This window comes from Callospermophilus lateralis, chromosome 10 (genome assembly GCF_048772815.1).
Source record: "Callospermophilus lateralis isolate mCalLat2 chromosome 10, mCalLat2.hap1, whole genome shotgun sequence".
Taxonomy (NCBI): Eukaryota; Metazoa; Chordata; class Mammalia; order Rodentia; family Sciuridae; genus Callospermophilus; species Callospermophilus lateralis.
Genome location: NC_135314.1, coordinates 130,714,771 through 130,736,916, shown reverse-complemented (window position 1 = coordinate 130,736,916; position 22,146 = coordinate 130,714,771). Strand labels below are relative to the sequence as shown.

Below are 22,146 nucleotides of genomic sequence, written 5' to 3'. Positions count from 1 at the left end.
ATTTCCTGTTTGTGGCACTCTTCTTCTTCTTGCATGACCGCTCCAGATAAAATTTTAAGTATTCTGTTAAGAGTGTTAAGAGTGCCTGGGTCTCTTTCTTAATTTTAGAGGTAATATTTTCAGTTTTTTCCCATTCACTGTGCTATTGGCACTGGGTTTGTCATAGATAACTTTTAATATATTAAGGTATTATACCTCTATACCTAGTTTCTTCAGGACTTTTATCATAAAAGGGATGTTGAATTTTTTGCATTATTTTTTCTGACTTTTTAAAGATGATCATATTATTTTTATCTTTGATTTTATTTGTGTGGTGTTTATTATAGATTTGTGTATGTTGAATCAGCTTTGAAGCATTGAGATGAAACCAACTTGATTGTAGTATATGATATCTTTTAATTTTGGCACTTTTACTTGGACTTTTAAAGAAAAGTGAATACTAACATCGTTGTTCACAAATTCTCATTGTAGAGCAACAGGATGTATAATTAAACAGTGCAAACATCTCCCTTCTTAAAAATAATCTCTAAGTCCAGGTTGGCAACATCTGCATCTCTGGCTTGATTGATCTAACTCCACAAGTTTAACAAAATTATTTTTGCTCATATCAGTGATACTTTGATATCCACTTCTTGTACATGTAGCATTTGGCCAGAGGTCCATAAATAATAATAATGTTTTCAATGTAGAAATCTTAAAAGTTTTAAAGGGAAATACTGCTCAGTAAATAAATTCTCCTGGAATTTCTTGTAGCAAAAGTTTCTCAAATTTAAATCATTTGGAGATGACCTTTTGCTCCATTTTCTCTTTTTCAGACTGTTTGCATTGCCCTAAAGTATACAAAGCAACTACAATTAACTCCTCTGTCACAAGCAATTCCTCGGTTTCTGGTTTCTCAGTATCTGATTTAATTTCAGGCACAGAATTACCGTCTTGGAGGGCATTTGCTTCTCCTAATGACTCTTTCATCCTAAAAAAAGGATCTTGAATACTGCTCTATTGACAACCATGGGTGTTTTAGACATTCTTCAGCAGTGGCTCCATCTTCTAGTTTATTAACTTAAAGTCTTTTGATGAAGTCAATAGTGGATTCAGACACATCATCAAATTCTTCCTCAGAATAACTTAAAATTCATCTGTGAGATATTCAAGATTGTTTCCTGTTTATTATCATTTAAGGAAGGTGATATTCCTGTAAGCATGACATAGGTCAACACTCCAATGCTACAAATATCTGTTGTCATGCTGATAGGATCATAACTAAGGATTTCAAGGAGCCACATATTCAGGAGCACCCATAATTTCTTGGAACTCTTCACTGTTCTTCATTATTCCTGAAAGGCTAAAATCAACTATCTTAATGTCACCCAATGGAGATTTACTTGTCAGCAGAATATTCTGAGACTCAGGAACAGAGCAGTGGAGTAAGGTCACATGGACTGAGACCTTAGAAACTGTGTACCTCAAATAAACTTTTCCTCCTCCAAGTTGTTCTTGTCAAGTCTTATAGTCATGGAGATAAAAAGCCAGCTAACACAAAATGTTCAGTGCAGGTGCAATTTTTTCCCCAAATACTTTCAATCTATGGTTGGCTAAATCCATGAATAAAAAACCCATAGATACAGAGAATAGACTGTACTCTTCCTATAATGCAAGTCTGGTTATGATGCTGTAGGTCATTGCTATCACCAACAGATTTCACAGTCTCAAACAGGGTGGGGATTAGGAAGTATATGGTGGTCAAGGTGGTTCATATCCTTGGACTAATTTTTACCCAAGGTAAAATTGACTAAGATAATTAATTTCACACAAAAGATAAGCAATTGTGAACTAGAATATAAAAATCATTTAAAAAGTTTAAAAAAATTTTGTTTTCATTTCAGAAAGTCTGTACTTCCTGTCTTCTGACATTAAGGACATTTCCATAGATGAACTGAGAAGCATGGATACTGACAAATTCTATAAACCTTGCTCAGCAATTAGTGTTTATGATTTGGCTCCTGCGACTTTTCCAGGATCAATCTCTTGTCATTTGTCAAAAGCACTCTGTGTTCCAAGTCAAACTGGCCATGATCCTTCAAATCTAGATGAACTACATCATGAGTATGTAAAAAGTGGACACCTTCTAAAATCTGTCTCATGAGTCTTTGAACATCTTTTTCTTTAAAAGCTCTTCTCTGTCTGTATCACATTGGTTAAAAATTTTACCTCCAATAATATATTCCAAAACCAAGATAATTTCTGATGGAGTTCCATAAACTTCATGTAAATTAATGACCCAAGGATTGTCCTGTGCTAGTTCAGGTACAATAGTCTCATGAATTATTTCCATCCCACAGTCTTGGCCTTTTCTTCTTTTTCTCATGAACTTTGCTGCAAGTTCTTTTCTAGAATCTTTCTTTATACATTTCCTCACCAAGGCAGACTTACTTCTGCCCAGTTCCTGGCCAGGGCTGAACTTACTCCTGCCCAGCTTCTGGCCAGAGCTGTGCGCACAGCAGCGTGGATCTCTGACTCCATTCTGACTCCGACTTGCAGGCTGGAGCCTGAGGTGTCAGCCAAGCAGGAGCTACCGCTGCCAGGCTTCTCTAGAGGGATCCTGATGTTCTTCCTTTCTTGCTGTTCAGCTCTCTCCTCATAGCTGGCGGGTAATGGGATTGCCTCCAGTTGACCCGCTCTACCTGATGCAGACAGCTTCACCTGCTGCTGACACCTTCACCTGGCACTGGACCTTGCCCCTCTCGCAGGACTTGCCCACCACACAGACTGGTGTATGATATTTTTAAAAATATTTTTTAAATTGTAGATGGAAATAACTTACTTTATTTTTATGTGGTGCTGACAATTGAACACAGTGCATCACGTGCTAAGTTACAGCCTCAGCCTGTGTATGGTCTATTTTAATGGGTTGTTGAGTTCAGTTTAAAATTATTTTGAGTATATTTGCAGCTTTGTTCATTAATGATATAAATTTATAGTTTCATTTCTTTGTTTTTGTCAGGTTTTGGTAGCAGTGTAATATTGGCATTGTAGAATGTGGAAGGCTTTCTTCCTTTCCTGTTTCATGGAGTAATTTGAGGAATACAGCTGCTGTTATTATTATTATTTGGTACTGGGGATTGAACTCGGGGGCACTCAACCAATGAAACACATCCAAAACCCTATTTTGTATTTTATTTAGTGTCAGGGTCTCACTGAGTCACCATTGCTAAGGGTGGCTTTGAACTCGTGATCCTCCTGAGCTGGGATTACAGGTGTGTGCCACCATGCCCAGCATAGCTATTATTTTTTCAAAGTTTAGTAAAATTAATCAGAGAGTCTGTCTGGCCCAGAACTTTTTGTTTGAATACTTTACTGCTTCAGTCTCATTGCTTACTATTGATTTAACCAGGGTTTTTTTTTTTTTGGTTTTTTTTTTTTGGTCACCATGGTCCAGTTGAGTAGGTCATATGTATCTGGAAAATTGTCCATTTTTTCCTAGATTTTTTTTATTTGTTGGAATATAATTTTTCGAGTTAGTCCATAATGGTCCTCTGAATTCCAGTGGTATCTGTTGTAATATTTCCTTTCCCCCCTCTTATTTATAGTAATTCAGTTCTTTCCTCTCTTTATCTTTTTGGTCAATTTAGTTAAGGATCTTGTTTATCTTTTCAAAGAAACAACTCTCTTTTTCATTGATCCTTTGTATTTAGTTTTCTATTGTTTCTACTCTGATGTTTATTCTTTCAACTAATTTTATTTTTGTAGTAGATGAAGACACTACCTTTTTTTTTTTTTTTTTTTTTTGGTACCAAGGACTGAACTCATGGACACTCGCCACCATTTGATTTTTATGAGGATTGAACCCAGTGCCTCACGTGTTAGGCAAGTGTTCTACCAACTGAACTATAACCCTAGCTCTCAACTAATTTTAGGTTTGCTTTATTCTTGTTTCCCACCTCCCCCATACCTTGATACATACACACACACATATCATTAGGTTATTTATTTGAGATCTCAATTTTTTTTTAATATATAGGTAGCCATTGCTATACACTTCTATCTTAGGAGTAATTGTGGTGCATCCTACAGCTTCTGGTATGTTGTGTTTCCATTTTCATTTGATTTTAGGAATTTTAAAATTTCTCCCCTGGTTTCTTTAAAGACGAACTCTCTGTTCAAGTGTATTGTTTAAATCTCCATGCATTTGTATAGTTTCTGCAGTTTTTCTTGTTATTGATTTCTAATTTCATTTTGTTATGGTCTGATATGATGTAAGAAGTTATTTTAAGGTTTTTGATATCTTAAGGCTTGCTTTGTGGCCTAAAATATGATCTTATTTTGGAAAATAACTGATAAAAGAATATGCACTCTACCATCATTGGATGGAAGATTCTGTTGGTATCTGTTAAGTCCATTTGATCTCTAGTGTAATTTGTCTCACATCTTTTTTTGTTAATTTTTAAAATTTTTATTATCCTGGACTATCTATTGGTGAGAATGAGGTATTGAACTCACCCATTTGTTGTATTGGAGTCTGCTTCTCTCTTTATATCTTTATTTTATAAAACTGGGTTCTCCGATATTTGGTGCCGATGTGTTTACAATTTTTATATCACCTTGATGGAGCATTCCTTTTAACAATATGTGGTGACCTTCTTTGCTCTTTAGGCTGATTTTTGGTTTCAAGTCTATTTTGTTCAATATGAATAATATATTCCTCCTTGCTTTCAGAGTCCACTTGTTTGAAATATTATTTTTAATCCTACTTTCATTCTGTATATGTTTTTGTCAGTGAGGTGAGTTTCTCATAGGGAGTAGAATATTGGGTATTGTTTTTAAATTCATTCAGCTAGTCTGCATCTTTTAATTGGATAATTGAGACAATTTATTTTCGTAGTTATTGAAAGGTATGTACTAATTCCTGTCATTGATTTGTTTTTGTTTTTTTGGACAGTTTAATAATCTATGTTCATTTCTTACTTATTTATTTTAGAGGTTTGATGGTTTACTACGTTAATGATTGATTCTTCCCTACTTACTATCATTTGTATATTTACTTCTCTGGTGAGAGCTATTGTTTACTTTGCTTGTGTGATTGTGTTTATGTTGCTTCTGCTTCAGTGTGTAAAATTCCTTTAACTATCTTTTTTGATGATGGTTTCATGAATTATTTATTCTTATATTATTTTGAAGTACCCTTATTTTCTCATTTGATTATGAAGGATAATTTTCTGGATATAATAATCTAGGTTGCAATTATTTTCTTTCAGGGCTTAAATATGTTTCATGTCTCCCTGGCTTTTAGAGTTTTTGCTGAGAAATCTGCTTTTATTCTGATAGGTTTGTCATTTTAAGTGACTTGGTACTTCTCTCTTGCACTTTGAATATACTTTTTAAAATTCTGTACGTTTGGCACTTTAACTATAATATGTTGTATAGAGGATCTTTTCTGGTCATGTCCCTTTGGGGTTATAAATGCTTTCTGTTACCCGGTTGTCCATATATTTTCCAACATTTGTAAGTTCTCTGAATTATTTCACCAAATGCTGTTAGTCTGTTCCTTTGCTTTTTTTGTCTGCATCTGTGATTCATAAGGTTAGTTTTTAAAATTACTTCCTGAATGTGATAATTCATCAACCTGGTCTGAAAGCCCTGATCTTCTTTCTTTTGCTTGAGCTAATCTGTTGGTGAGGCTTTGAACTAATTTTTTTTTTTGTTTTGTTTTCAAATTTGACTTATTGAGCTTTTCATTTCTAAGACTTCTCTTTGGTTCTTTTTTCCAGAATCTCTGCTTGTTTAATTGCTCATTCGCATTTTACATTTTGTTCCTTAATTAATTCAGCCATTTACTTGTATCCTCTTTGAATTCATTGGTAATTTAAAATCATCATTGTTTTTATTTTTTTCCAGCATTTCATCCACTTTGCAATATCTTGCGAATCAATTACCGAAGATTTGTGAACTTTTGGAGGACTCATATTTTTTTTCATGTTTCTTGTATTTATTAATATTTTCACATCTTTTATGCCATGTATCTTTCACTTATATGTGAGGTACTTCTTAGGGAATAGTATTGTCTTAATGATGTGCCCTGGGTTATCAGTGTGTTGTGAATTGTTAATTAATTCCAAATGAAGTTAGTAGTGTAGTTTCATTGTGGTTTCTCTGACTGCAATTGATGGATTTAGATAGAGTGCCTACTATGTTGGAGCCTGAAGAACCTATTTCCTCTGGGGTGTTTCAGGAATGGGGACCATCTTGTAGTTCAAGTGGTGTGTTATATATAGCAGATTATATAGGGTGCATGCTCTGTTGTTATTCCTCTAGCCTTATTAACAATACTCTGTCTGTATGGGAGTTACATATGCTGAGGACTTTCAGAGGTGTGGTATCCAAAACAGTGTGTTATTTTTGTCTTCTGTTGATATCTAGGAATAGGACTCCAGCCCTATGCCTGTCAGGTGTGCCTGTGCCAGGTAGGTCTGTGAGGTCAGTTGGGGGTCTTTTACCTTCCTGTTCTCTTAAGTCAAAATAGCTGCTAAAGTTTGAGCTGGAATAGGTTGGGACTGGAATAAGGTGCGTTTTCTCTCAACTGGGATGTGTGGCTGAAGTGGGAAAGCACTCACTTATCATGTTCAAGGTGTCAGGTTTGATCCCCAGCTCCACACAGAGAAATAAAATGTTATAATAACACCACAACATAAAAATAAGCCAGATGAAGAAATATAGTAACAATCAGTTAAAAATAACAACCAACCAATGTCAACAACAATAGAAGAGAAAGGTAATAAATGTTATAGAATAAACTAAAAGGTTAAAAATTAACAAAAATGAAAAAAATAGAAGAGAGAAAAATGACATTAAAATATAAAAAAAGAGATGAGTGAAAAATGATAAAATTTAGAGTAGATGAAAGGAAAGAGAAAAAAACTTCTCTGTGGATGATTTTGGGAAGGAGGAGCAGAGGAGGCAGATTTCCAAGTTGTTCTGAGGCATGAGACCATGGTAGAGGATATATAGCTTCTCGATGAGGTGGGTGGAAGAGGGATTAAACTGGGAATTAACACAGGACTTTCAGTGCAACTTAGGGGCTCAGGAGGTTGGATACAATAAAAAAGAAAGCCTACCACAGGTGGCAGCTGCTGGAGCTGACCCACCATGGACACAGGGAGGGGAACTAGAGGAAGCCATGTTTCCCATGATGCTGTGGGTGTCTTGGTACAGAGAAATCTGAGATTAAAAAACACTGCCTGAATTTATCTGAACCAAGAGGTGGCAAAACGTGGTTCTGTGACAAGCATACTGGGACGTTAATAAGCATTAAGGTTTAATAAACATGCAGAGAGCTGAGGCAGGAGACATCTTGGGGTGAAAGTATCCTTCATGACATCAGTGGGACTTAAGAAATCAGAAAAAAGAAAACCCAACTCAAACCCACAGTATTCCTGCTGGCACATAGTGAGGGACCTAGGTGATGATGGGTATAATGTGAGAGAAGTAAGCATGAAGTGAACTTTATGGGGACTTTAGTTGGGCAAAGAGGAACCTTTGTGTCTGGTCACTCATGTGACTAGCTGAAGCAGTCTGGGAGTTGGGGTGGGCAGGGATGAATACACTCAGGAACTATACCTGGAAAAGCTGAAGTCCTGGGCAAAAGAGTGCAGGATCAGCCCCACTGCTTCATGATTGGATTTCTTCAGAGGCATCTGAAAAAACACCCATAGAAGGAATCAACCAAAGTCTAGCTGTAGGGACATATCAAACCTAGACTTTCCAAAGAAAGCATCTTTCAGCCTAGCCCAACTAGACCAGAGGTCAAAATAGATCTCAGCATCATCTGCCAGATGTTCTCCCCTCACAGACAGTACTGCAGAAGTGATATCCTGGGAGTACATGGTTCAGGTATGAATGGATAAAACACAAACCAACTGTACATCCTAACCCATCGCACCTTGTACTGGCAAGAAGGAAAACTGAGACTTACATCAAACAGTTTCAATCTTATGCCACTCCAACTGGTAATTCAAGAGAGCAAAAACATAACAGGAAGGGAATAACATCCTGCAACCCTTCTTGTGTCAGTACTTTACTCAATAATAATTGCTAAGAAAGACTGTTGGACATAGACACTGACCACCCATTCTAGACAAATATTTTGACGACCTAAGTGGAAAAGGTCCTTTCAGTCTATATCAAGATATTGGAACATATATATATCACCTTATTCCTTGTGTGTATGTGTGTGTGTGTGTGAGAGAGAGAGAGAGAGAGAGAGAGAGAGAGAGAGAGAGAGAGAGAGAGAGAGAGAATATGAATATGAATGAATTCTGGCTGGATTCTTCCAGGGACATATGTATATACACTTATTTATCTTGGTTTCTTGCATATTAGGCATTTTAAAAATTAACTTTTTCTAGCATTCTCCTGTGAGGATTCAAGTTCACTGGACTGTATTTCTCAGTTTGATTTTGTATTATTTTCATGTGTTTATTTCTCTTCCAATCTTCTTATGTTGTTGGCCTAAATTTATTGTTCTTTTTCCCTTTCTAACTTCTATTTCTTCCATCGCTCTGTATAAATTCTCCTGCTATGATTCTTCTGCATTTTTGCTCACTTTCTGAAATTATAAAGTCTTTTCTAAGTTTTTTTTTTGGGGGGGGGTTTATCAGGGAATGAACTAATTGGCACTCAAACACTGAGCAACACCCCTAGACCTATTTTGTAATTTAATTAGAGACAGGATCTCACTAAATTTATTAGCACGTGACTTTTGCTGAGGCTGACTTGGAACTTATAATCCTCCTATCTCCACCTCCTGGGCCACAGGGATTAAAGGTGTGCACCAACGTGCCCAGTCCTTTCTAACATCTTAACACTTTTTCTTTCATCCAATTAATTGTATTTTTACCAGTTTTCAAGACCAATTGGTTTATATAACACCTGCCGGCACAATTAGTGCTAATACAGTCATTACTGCTGTGCATGATACAGCCCATACCTCCTATTTGCTTTAAAGCCAGAGCTGGTTCATGGTTATTGTTTTCACTGTTTGACAACCGCTGAACTCACCATTCCTATTTATTGGTCGCAATTAATATTGATGACATTAATCCTGTTATTGCTTGTTGTTTTCAGCAACTGTTAACTGTTGTTTATTTTGCCCCCATTCTGTGAGACACTGGGAATGTACAGGGAAACAACTTTAAAGATTCTGCTGCAGAACTAAAGATCCCTTCATATTGCTCCAAGTCAAAGAAGAGACGAGACAAAAAGTTCCAACTATCAACAAGGACTCAAGAAAGAATAAACAGAGAGAGAACTCAGGTTCCACCAGTGGGCATCTATGCATACATCAGACACAGAAAGAAGTCCCAAAATAAGATAACTGCACACAAAAGGACATGCACAAAAAAGGGAGGTAGCAGAATCCATTTCAATTGATGAACAAGAACAAGAGCTATGAAAACATGGGAAAACAGGCAAAAAATATCCCCCTGAAGCCACAATCCCCCAACAAAGGAGCCCACTGATAGTGAGGTGAAAAAAAAACTAGAGAAAGATGATTAAAGAACTGATTATCAAAATGCTCAATGAACTAAAAGCAGATCTAAGGAAGAAATTAAGAGAACAATTACAGGAGATGAAAGACCATTTTGAAAGAGGTAGAAACATCAAAAAGGCACCAAACAGAGCACTTCTGGAAATGGAATGAAAAACAATCAACTTAAAAACTCACATGAACCCCTCACTAACAGATTAGTTAGTGCATAGAAAATAGAACCTCAGCTCTTGAAGACAGTGTTCCTGCTGGCACCTAGTCTAGGTGAGGACTAGGCGATGTCTGGTGTAATGTGAGAGAAGTAAGCATGGAGTGAACTGTATCTATGGGGACTTTAGTTGGGCAAGATAGGCTGTATGATCTTGAGTTCACAGAAGGCAGTAAAGGGGAAATAATTATAGAACATGACCAGAATATGCAAGAACTCTGGGACAACTTTAAAGGACCAAACCTGAGAATTATTGGGATAGAAGAGAACATGGCATAAAGAACATTTTCAATGAAATAATTACAACAAAATTCTCCCACATCAGCAACGGGATAGACATCTGCACACAGGATGCTTACAGGACCCCCAGATAGACCCAGCCAAATGAGAAGCTCACCAAAACATAATCAAAATGCTTAACATAGAAACCAAGGAAAGAATATTAAAAGCTTCAAGAAAGAAACATCAGGTCACATTTAGAGGCAAACCAATATGGTGTGTCACTTCTGATTTCTTAGCTCAGACCCCACACGCCCCCCCAAAAAGGAAGGAGGACCTGAAATGAGATACTCCAACCCTAAGAGAAAACAACTGTCAGGCAAGGTTTCTATACCCAGCAAAACTCAGTTTCAAATTTGACGGGGAAATAAAAACATTATACAGTAAGAATTTATGAACACCAAGTCAGCAACTGCAAAGAATACTCAAAGATAGTCTTTACACAGGGGAACAAAAAACATTGCTCAAAGTCCCCCAAAGAGGAAATTCAACAGAAGAATAATTCACTAGTTGAGAATCAAGGCAGGATAAAATATAGCCCCCACCCCCCCACAAAAAAAGGCAGGAAACCACAAACACAAACCCATATCAATGCTGAATATTAATGGTCTCAACTCCACAATTAAAAGACAGATTAGTGGAATCGATCAAAAACACAAGATCCAAGTATATGCTGTTTACCAAAGACTCATCTTACGGACAGAGATATCCACAGGGTAAAAAGTAAAAGGATGGCAAAGAATATCCCAGGCATATGGTCAAACAAAAAAAGCAGGAGTAGCTATTCTCATATCTGACAAAGCAGATTTCAAGCAAAAACTAATCAGAAGAGACAAAGAAGGCCATTACATCCTAGTAGAAGGAACAATCCAACAAGAAGATACAGTTATATGAACGAACACATGCTCAAATGTCAGTGTACCCAATTACATGGAAAAAAGTACTCCATGACCTTGAATTCCGGAAGATCCTCAAAACGATAATTATTGGGCACTTCATATACCCTCATCAGCAATAGACAAGTCATCAAAACAAAAAGTCAACAAAGATATCTCCAACACCATAAATCAAATGGACCTAATGGACATTTATAGAATATTGCAACCTAAACCAATTGAATTTACCTTCTTCCAGCTGCACATGGAAGTTTTTGCACAATAGACCACATTTTAGGCCACAAAGCAAACCTTAGCAAATATAAGAAACTGACATAATTCCATGTATCCTATCACAATAAAATAAGAAATCAACAGCAACAAAAATAATAGTAAAAAATATTAATGGCAAAAAGTATCAGGGTAGACACGTCACCCCAATTGGAGGAGGGGCAGAGTAGAGCCGCTGCCCGTGCCTGGAAGGTAGGCAGACCTGCGACTGACCGTCAGAAAAGGCCTAGCGGCCCACTGGCGTGGTAGACACACCACCCCAATTGGAGGAGGGGAAGAGCCGCTGCCTGCGCCTGCAAGGTTGGCAGACTTGCAACCGACAGGGAGAACAGACCCAGCGGCCCGCCAGCGTGGTAGTCACATTACCCCAATTGGAGGAAGGGCCCAGCTGCCGCCCGCAAGGTAGGTAGACCGCGAGTCCCAGAGAAGGAGCCCAGCGGCCCGCCAGCCTAGTTGAAAGATCACCCCAATTGGAAGAGGGGCACAGCTGCTGCCCGCGCCTGCAAGGTAGGCAAACGTGCAACCTGGAGAACAGGCCCAGCGGCCCGCCAGCGTGGTAGACAGTTCACCCCTATTGGAGGAGGGGCCCAGCCGTTCATTGCCTGCAAGGTAGGCAGACCACGTGACCTGGAGAAGGGGCCCAGTGGCCCGTCAGCATGATAGAAAGATCACCCCAATTAGAGGAAGAGCACAGCCGCCGCCTGCCCCTGCAAGGGAGACTTTGCAACTATACAAGAGCAATATAAATATATAGGGGGAAAATTCAATAACAGAACAGTTTCACCAAGCAGAAAGAAACGCCAGCAGTATGAAAAGACAAAGAAAGAAAGGACCACAAGCAATGCAGGTCAACTCAACTTTAGAAGAGGTAATAGCTGCAGCAGATGGAATGTCAGATAAAGAATTCAGGATTTACATGCTTCAGATGATCTAGAGTCTCAAGGAAGACATTGGACAGCAAAATCAGACAATGAAAGACCACTTCAACCACTTCGACAATGAATTGCATAAACAAATCCAAGAAGCAAAAGATCAACTAAACAGGGAGATAGAGGTTATAAAAAACAAACAAATAGAAATCCGAGAAATGCAGGAAGCAATAAACCAACTTAAAAACTCAAATGAGAATACTACCAGCAGAGTAGAACAGTTAGAAGATAGAACATCAGACAATGAAGACAAAGTATTTCAACTTGAAAAGAACATAGACAGTTCAGCGAGACTCTTAAGAAACCATGAGCAGAACATCCAAGAAATATGGGATAACATAAAGAGACCAAACTTAAGAGTCACTGGGATACAGAAAGGTATAGAGGTCCAAACCAAAGGAATGAGCAATCTATTCAATGAAATAATACGAGAAAACTTCCCAGACTTGAAGAATGATACAGAATCCCAAATCCTAGAAGCATACAGGATGCCGAATGTGCAAAATCAAAAGAGACCCACACCTAGACACATTATAATGAAGATGCTCAACATACAGAATAAGGAGAGAATTTTAAAAACTTCAAGAGAAAGGAAGCACATTACATTTAGGGGTAAACCAATCAGGATAACAGCTGATCTTTCAACATAGACTCTGAAAGCTAGAAGATCCTGCAACAACATATTTCAAACGCTGAAAGAAAATGCGTTCCAACCAAGAATTATGTATCCAGCGAAATTAAGCTTCAGTATGAAAGATGAAATTAAAACCTTCCACGATAAACAAAAGCTAAAAGAATTTGCAGCTAGAAAACCGTCTCTTCAAAACATCCTCGGGAAAACATTACAGGAAGAGAAATGGAAAATAACAATGAAAACCAACAGTGAGAGGTAGTACAGTAAAGGGAAAAAATAATCAAAGAGGAAAAACAAACCATGTTAAGTAACATAAATAAACAAATATGGTTGGAAGAACAACTCATATCTCAATAATAACCCTAAATGTTATTGGCTTAAACTCACCAATTAAGAGACACAGGCTAGTAGAATGGATCAAAACAAAAATGATCCAACAATATGCTACATACAGGAGACGCATTTGATAGGAAAAGACATACATAGACTGAAGGTGAAAGGTTGGGAAAAATCATCTCACTCATATGGACTTCGGAAACAAGTAGGAGTGTCCATACTCATATCAAATAAAATAGATTTTAAGCCAAAGTTAATCAAAAGGGATAAAGAGGGACACTACATACTGCTCAAGGGAACTATACACCAACAAGGCATAACAATCATAAATATATATGCCCAAAACAATGGTGCACCTATGTTCATCAAACAAACTCTTCTCAAGTTCAAGAGTCTAATAGACCACCATACAATAATTATGGGATACTTCAACACACCTCTCTCACCACTGGACAGATCTTCCAAACAAAAGTTGAATAAAGAAATTATTGAACTCAATAATACAATTAACAACCTAGACTTAATTGACATATATAGAATATACCACCCAACATCAAGCAGTTACACTTTTTTCTCAGCAGCACATGGATCCGTCTCAAAAATAGGTCATATATTATGTCACAGGGCAACTCTTAGACATTATAAAGGAGTAGAGATAATACCATGCATCTTATCTGATCATAATGGAATGAAACTGGAAATCAACAATAAAAGAAGGAAGAAAAAATCATGCATCACTTGGAGAATGAACAATAGGTTACTGAATGATCAATGGGTTATAGAAGACATCAAGGAGGAAATTAAAAAATTCTTAGAGATAAATGAAAACACAGACACAACATATCAGAATCTATGGGACACAATGAAAGCAGTGCTAACAGGAAAATTCATTGCCTGGAGTTCATTTCTTAAAAAAAGGAAAAAACAACAAATAAGTGAACTCACACTTCTTCTCAAAAACCTAGAAAAAGAAGAGCAAAACAACAGCAAAAGAAGTAGAAGGCAAGAAATAATTAAAATCAGAGCTGAAATGAATGAAATCGAAAGAAAAGAAACAATTGAAAAAATTGACAAAACTAAAAGTTGGTTCTTTTAAAAAATAAATAAGATTGACAGACCCTTAGCCATGCTAACGAAGAGAAGAAGAGAGAGAACTCAAATTACTAGCATACGGGATGAAAAATGCAACATCACAACAGACACTTCAGAAATACAGAAGATAATTAGAAATTATTTTGAATCCTTATACTCCAATAAAATAGAAGATAGTGAAGGCATCGATAAATTTCTTAAGTCATATGATCTACACAGATTGAGTCAAAAGGATATAGACAACCTAAACAGAACAATGTCAATTGAGGAAATAGAAGAAACCATCAAAAGACTATCAACTAAGAAAAGCCCAGGACCGGATGGGTATACAGCAGAGTTTTACAAAACCTTTAAAGAAGAACTAATACCAATACTTTTCAAGATATTCCAGGAAATAGAAAAAGAGGGAGAATTTCCAAATTCATTCTATGAGGCCAACATCACCCTGATTCCTAAACCAGACAAAGACAATTCAAAGAAAGAAAACTACAGACCAATATCTCTAATGAACCTAGATGCAAAAATCCTCAATAAACTTCTGGCGAATCGGATACAAAAACATATCAAAAAAATTGTGCACCACGATCAAGTAGGTTTCATCCCTGGGATGCAAGGCTGGTTCAATATACGGAAATCAATAAATGTTATTCACCACATCAATAGACTCAAAGATAAGAACCATATGATCATCTCGATAGATGCAGAAAAAGCATTTGACAAATTACAGCATCCCTTTATGTTCAAAACTCTAGAAAAACTAGGGATAACAGGAACATACCTCAATATTGTAAAAGCTATTTTGCTAAGCCTCAGGCTAGCATCATTCTGAACGGAGAAAAATTGAAGGCATTCCCTCTAAAATCTGGAGCAAGACAGGGATGCCCTCTCTCACCACTTCTTTTCAATATAGTTCTCGAAACACTGGCCAGAGCAATTAGACAGATGAAAGAAATTAAAGGCATAAAAATAGGAAAAGAAGAACTCAAATTATCAGTATTTGCAGATGACAAGATTCTATACCTAGCAGACCCAAAAGGGTCTAAAAAGAAACTATTAGAGCTAATAAATGAATTCAGCAATGTGGCAGGATATAGAATCAACACGCATAAATCAAAGGCATTCCTGTATATCAGCGACAAATCCTCTGAAATGGAAATGAGGACAATCACTCCATTCACAATATTCCCCCCCAAAATAAAATACTTGGGAATCAACCTAACAAAAGAGGTGAAAGACTTATACAATGAAAACTACAGAACCCTAAAGAGAGAGATAGAAGAAGATCTTAGAAGATAGAAAAATATACCCTGTTCATGGATAGGTAGAACTAACATCAAAATGGCGATATTACCAAAAGTTCTCTATAGGTTTAATGCAATGCCAATCAAAATCCCAATGGCATTTCTTGTAGAAATAGAGAAAGCAATCGTGAAATTCATATGGAAAAATAAAAGACCCAGAATAGCAAAAATAATGCTAAGCAGGAAGTGTGAATCAGGTGGTATAGTGATACCAGATTTCAAACTGTACTACAGAGCAATAGTAACAAAAACAGCATGGTACTGGTACGAAAACAGGCGGGGATGGACCAATGGTACAGAATAGAGGACACAGAAACCAATCCACAGTATTACAACTATCTTATATTTGATAAAGGGGCTAAAAGCATGCAATGGAGGAAGGATAGCATCTTCAACAAATGGTGCTGGGAAAACTGGAAATCCATATGCAACAAAATGAAACTGAATTCCTTTCTCTTGCCATGCACAAAAGTTAACTCAAAATGGATCAAGGAGCTTAATATCAAATCAGAGACACGGCATCTGATAGAAGAAAAAGTTTGCTTCGACCTACATACTGTGGGTTCGGGCTCCAAATTCCTCAATAGGACACCCATAGCACAAGGGTTAATAACAAGAATCAACAAATGGGACTTACTCAAACTAAAAAGTTTTTTCTCAGCAAAAGAAAAGGGAGGTAAATAGGGAGCCTACATCCTGGGAAGAAATATTTACTCCTCACACTTCAGATAGAGCCGTAATATCCAAAGTATACAAAGAACTCAAAAAATTAAACAATAAGAAAACAAATAACCCAATCAACAAATGGGCCAAGGACCTGAACAGACACTTCTCAGAGGAGGACATACAATCAATCAACAAGTACATGAAAAAATGCTCACCATCTCTAGCAGTCAGAGATATGCAAATCAGTGATTCAACAAGTTCTTCCTTGAAAGAATAAACAAAATTGTTAAACCCTTAGCCAAGGTAACAAAAGGAGAGATAAATTCAAGCTATTAAAATCATTAATGAAAAATTTAATGAAAAAATATCACCACAGACACTATTAAAATCCAGAGGATTATCAGAAACTATTTTGAAAATTTATATTTCAATTAAATAAAAAATCTTAAAGACATTGACAAATTCCTAGAGACAAAGCATGTACCCAGATTGAACCAGGAGAATATAGAAAATTTAAACATCAATTTCAAGCAAGGAATTTGAAGCAGTCATAAAAAGGCTACCAACAGGTCTGGGGTTGTGGCTCAGTGATAGAGTATTTGCCTAGCATGCATGAGGCACTGGGTTTGATCCTCAGCACCACATAAAAATAAATAAAGACATTGTGTCTATCTACAAGTAAAAAAATATCAATAACAACAATAATAAAAGCTACCAACAAATAAAACTCCAGGACTGGATGGATTCTCAGCTGAATTTTACTAGACTTTCAAAGAAGCACTAACACCAATTTTCTTCAAATTATTCCATAAACTAGTAAAGGAGGGAACCCTTCCAAGTCATTCTATGATGCTAGTATCACCCTCATATCAAAACCAAGGAAAGCAAACTTCATACCAATATCTTTTATGAACATAGATACAAAAATTCTTAGTGAAATAACTAGCAAATACCATACAAAAAGACATTAAAAATATTGTGCACCACAATCAAATATGTTTCATTCCAAGGATTTAAGGTTGGTTCAACATGTAGACATCAACTGTAATTTATAACATCTATAAACTTATACATAAGAATAATGTGGTTATTTCAATAGATGCAGAAAACACATGTGATAAAATACAGTACCCATTCAAGCTCAAAATACTAGAAAAACAGAAAGCATTCCCTCCAAAAATTGGAACAAGACAGGGATTCCCACTTTCATCATTTCTATTCAGCATAGTTCTTGAAACTCTAGCCAGGGCAGTTCACCTAAAGAAAGGAATTAAAGGAATATAAATAGGAAAAGAAAAGCTCAAACTCTCTCTTTTTTTAACCAATGTATTTAGAAGACCCACAAACCTTCATCAGAAAACTTCTTGAACTCATAAACAAATTTAGCAAAGCAGTAGGATACAAAATTAACGCCCATACATCATGTTCCTATGCACCAATGATGAACTTCTGAAAGAGAAATTAACTATCCTATTCACAATAGCCTCAAAAAGATCTGAGAATTAATTTCACAAAAGAAGTGATAGACTGTTACAATGAATTCTACAAAACACTAAATAAACAAATTGAAAAAGACCTTACAAGATGAAAAGATCTCCCATGTTCTTGGATAGGCAGAATTAATATTGTTAAAATGGCTATCCTATCAAAAGTGCTATACAGCTCTAATGCAATTTCTATTAAAATTTCCATGATGTTCTTCATAGAAATAGAAGAAACAGTCATGAAATTCTTGCACAAATAAGAGGCCCAAAATAGCCAAAGCAATTATTATACTACAGAGCCATAGAAACAAAATAGTGTGGTGTTGGCAAGAAAACAGGCATGAACACGGTGGAACAGAACAGAAGTCATAGAGACAAACAGACATAAATACAGTCATCTCATACTTACAAAGTCATCAAAACATACATTAGATAAGAGATAGCCTGTTCAATAAATGGTGCTGGGAAAATTGGAAATCCATAGATAGTAGAATGAAATTCAACCCATCTCTCAGCTTGCACAAAACTGAATGTGGATGAAAGACCCAGGCTTCAGACCAGTAACCCTGTACGTAATATAAGAAAATGTAGGCCCAACACTTCAATATGTCAGCTCAGGAACTGAGTTCCTCCAAAAGACTCCTAAAGTGCAAGAAATAAAGTAAAAATAATCAATAAATGGGATGGCATTCTTTACCACAAAGGAAACAATCAAGAACACAAAGTGAACCTACAGAATGGGAGAAAATCTTTGCCACCTGCACTTCTTGAAATGTCTTTAATATCTAGAATATATGAAGAACTAAAAAACCTTAACACCACAGGGGGGGAAAAACAACCTAACCAATGAATGGGCAAAGGAATGTCTCAAAAGAACAACGGACACTTCTCAAAAGAATAAAAACATATATATGAAAAAATGTTCAACATCTCTCACTATTAGAGAAATGTAAATGTAAACTACACTGAGATTTTCATCTCACTAAAGTCTTAGTGGCAATTATGAAGAATGAAATAAATGTTTTTGAGAAAAGGGCACTCTCATACAGTGCTGGTGTGACTAGCAGATTGGTGTAATCACTCTGGAAATCAGTAGGGGATTTTGTAAAAAACTAGAAATGGAACCACCATTTAACCCAGTTATTCCAATATTTGCTGTATATGCAAAGGATTTCATCAGCATAGTACTGTGACATAGTCACATTAATATTTATAGCAGCACAATTCACAATAGCTCAGTTATGGAGCAAGCTTAGGTGCCCTTTGAAGATGAATGGGTAAACAAATTGTGATATGTATACACAATGGGACATTACTCAGCCTTAAAGAAGAATGACTTTGTGACATTTGCTGGTAAATGGATGGAGCTGGAGAGTATTATGCTAAGTGAAATAAGCCAATCCCAGAAAACTAAAGGTCAGGTGTTTTTTTGTGATATGTGGAAGCTAACCCACAATAAGGGTGGAGGGGAAGATTAGGAGGTCAGTGGATTAGAACAAAGGGGAACGAAGTATAGGCAGGGTGGATGACAAAAGAAAAACTGAAATGTATCTGACATAACTTTCCTATGAGCATGTATGAATACACCACAGTGAATTTCACCATTGTGTACATTCATAAGAGTAGGGAGTCCTAATTTGAATAAGATATATTCTATGGTGACATAATTATATCAAAATGGACTCTACTGTCATGTATAACTAAAAAGAACCAATAAAAATACATTTACACCAATAATAATATACAACAACCACCCACTCAATAAGTGGGCAAAAGAATGAAACAGAAATTTCTCATGTCTGGAAAGTTTTCCTAAATTATTTCATTGAACAGAGTGCTCATTCCTTTGGTTTGGACCTCTATACCTTCCTCTATCCCATTGACTCTTAAGTTTGGATATTTTATGATATCCCATATCTTTTGGATGTTTTGCTTGTGGTTTCTTACCAGCCTTTCTGAGTTGACTAGACTCTTTTCTTGATGATATATTTTGTCTTCATTGTCTGATGTTCTGACTTCTACTTGATCTACTCTACTGGTAATACTCTCATTTGAGTTTTTAATTTGGATTATAGTTTCCTTCATTTCTAGGATTATTGTTTGATTTTTTTATAACCTCTATCTCCCAGTAGAGTTGTTCTTTTGCTTCTTGAATTTGTTTATGTAATTTGTTGTCGAAGTGTTCTTTCATTGTTTGCATTTGCTGTCTAATGACCTCTTTAAGATTCCATTCCATCCGAGTCAGGTATGCCTTGAGTTCTTTATCTGACCCTTTTTCTGATGCCTCTAGGTTCTCCTATAAATTTAAGCTGTCCTGCATTGTTTGTAATCCGTTTTTTCCTTGTTTTTTCATGATGCTCACATTACTTTCCAGCTCTGTTTGACTGCTGTGTTACTATTTACTCCTATAAATTTGTTTTGGTTTTGTATATTTCCTGGATCTCTCCTTTGCAATGGGAGACTATGTCTAGAGATGTCGGGTTTTATTGTACTTTAAAGCAAATTCATTTGTTTCATAAAAGGCATATGGATTCTGATGGCATATAGCAATCTGCGATTTGGTCTTAGGACTTTATGTTTAGGTCCGGTGATCTGATGGTATGGGGGTTAGTATATCTTAGGTATCTTGGAAGATATTAAGAGGAGGATATTAACAGGAGAATGGACCGGAGTATTTTGGGGGATCTAGGGACTTGGGAGCACTATAGACAGCCACGGAACATTCACCTATATGCATTTAGTAAATTACATGTAATAGAAATTGTAATGCTTGGGAGGAAAGGTAGGGGAAGGGAAAGGAAGAAGTCATTAAAGAGAAAGAGAGAGAAAAATAGGTAGAATAAAAGAAAAGGGAAAAATAAAAATTGATAAAAAAAAAAGATAAATGCAGTCTTAGAGTTCTGTTATCTTCTCTTCCAGTAGGTGGAGCTATGCCCTCCGGGCCAAGCTTCTGCTCTCAATATGCAGGAAACAATCCCTGTGAGGCGGCTCCTCTTCCCCAACTGGGTGGCTCTCCAATCCTGGTCGCCCAGCACCCCCGCTTCTCCTGCCAGCCAGGTCCTACTCACCAATGCCGTTCTTTACAGATCTAGCTACACTCCGGGCCTGCAGCCCCCTGGGTGCCCTGTTCTCCTGAACGACTGGGCACTCTCTCTGTTTGGCATTCACCCAGACCCCAAGGTTGTGGAGCGCGGGTGCTGGGGGCCGTCAGCTTATTTTGTCTGATTTCCTCCGGTTGCCACGCCCCTGGGAGCTGGTGGAAAAAGGCCTCTGTTTCCGCTGGTGGGAGGGGGAGTTGGAGGTTTGGTGCCCCTCCTGTTTCCCTCGGCTCCGATAATCACGCCCACTGAGAGCTTGGGAGAGACTTGAGATTTCCCAGCTGTATGGAGAGGGAGGGCTGAGAGTCACACACCTGCTGTTGCCAATTTTGATTTCGCAGCGGAGGGATCCCATCCGCTGAACTCTGATAACGTCAGTTCTCTGCCATGGTGGACGCTGGTCTCCATGCCGGGGTATCCGATGCGAAGGGTGGGTCTGGTCTGTCTCTCCTAAGTCCCTACCTCAGATCTCAGTCTGCTGGCTCATGGAGGCTTGGTTGGCACCTCCTCAAAGGGTCTGAAGTTTTGTTTCTCTACACCGCTTGAGGGTCTCCATAGCACTGAGTTGCGGCGGGTTGGTGGCAGGTTGCCAATCAACCAACCAGTACCTCTGCACGCGGGTTGGCTTGGATTCACCCATGCCCGAGTGTGCTGTGGCCTCTGAAAAGCTCAAACTCCTCTCTTAGGTTTCATCTCAGCTCAACTTTGCTGGACGTTCCTGAGCAGACAGCATCTAGTGGTTCTGAAGTCTCTCTCTGCCAGCATAGCTGAGGAGGTCACGGGAGTGCTCCCTCCCCACCCGCCGCCGTGTTCTTCCTCAACAGAAACTTCTTAATGTAAGAAACACAAAAGGCCAAGAAATAGATGGAAAAATATTCAACATTTCTTGCAATTAGGGAAATGCAAATCAAAACTACACTAAAATTTCATCTTACTTGAGTCAGAATCACAATGATCAAGAATACAAATAAGAGCCTACAGGAACCCAGGCCCAGGGTAGGCTCAGGTCTGCTCCCTACTCCCACATACTTGGGAGTCTAGGCCTAACCCACTTCCATCTTCCATCACTGAAACCATTATTGTAGCCTTCCCCATGCAGTAGCCTCTACCTTGCAACAACAGACAGGGCCTAGAAGTAGCTGCACTAGGAACTGGCATCCCAAAGCCAGTGTAAGGCCCATCTTTCCTGACCCTTCTCTGAAAGATTTTGCATCCATCTTGGGGAACTTCCCCTGCTATCTCAAGTTACCTTTAGTATTGCCACCACCATCTTTAGTTGCATTAGTATTCATCGTGGGACACCGACAGGTGTTGGAAGCCCAACACCAAGGCAAAATACAGATAATTTGCATAGATACTACAATATTATAGGGTAGAAACTATAATATCTCAGATCCACAATGCAAGGAAGG

The 22,146-nt window shown here is 37.6% G+C and overlaps 1 protein-coding gene and 1 pseudogene across 1 annotated transcript in view; one reads left to right on the top strand and one right to left on the bottom strand.

The window, feature by feature from the left end:
* Dock3 (dedicator of cytokinesis 3) overlaps positions 1-22,146 on the top strand; it is a 589,707-nt gene that overhangs the window by 111,798 nt on the left and 455,763 nt on the right. The gene's annotated exons all lie outside the window — the stretch shown is intronic.
* On the bottom strand, positions 1,061-21,142 carry LOC143408709 (serine/threonine-protein kinase 17A-like; annotated as a pseudogene).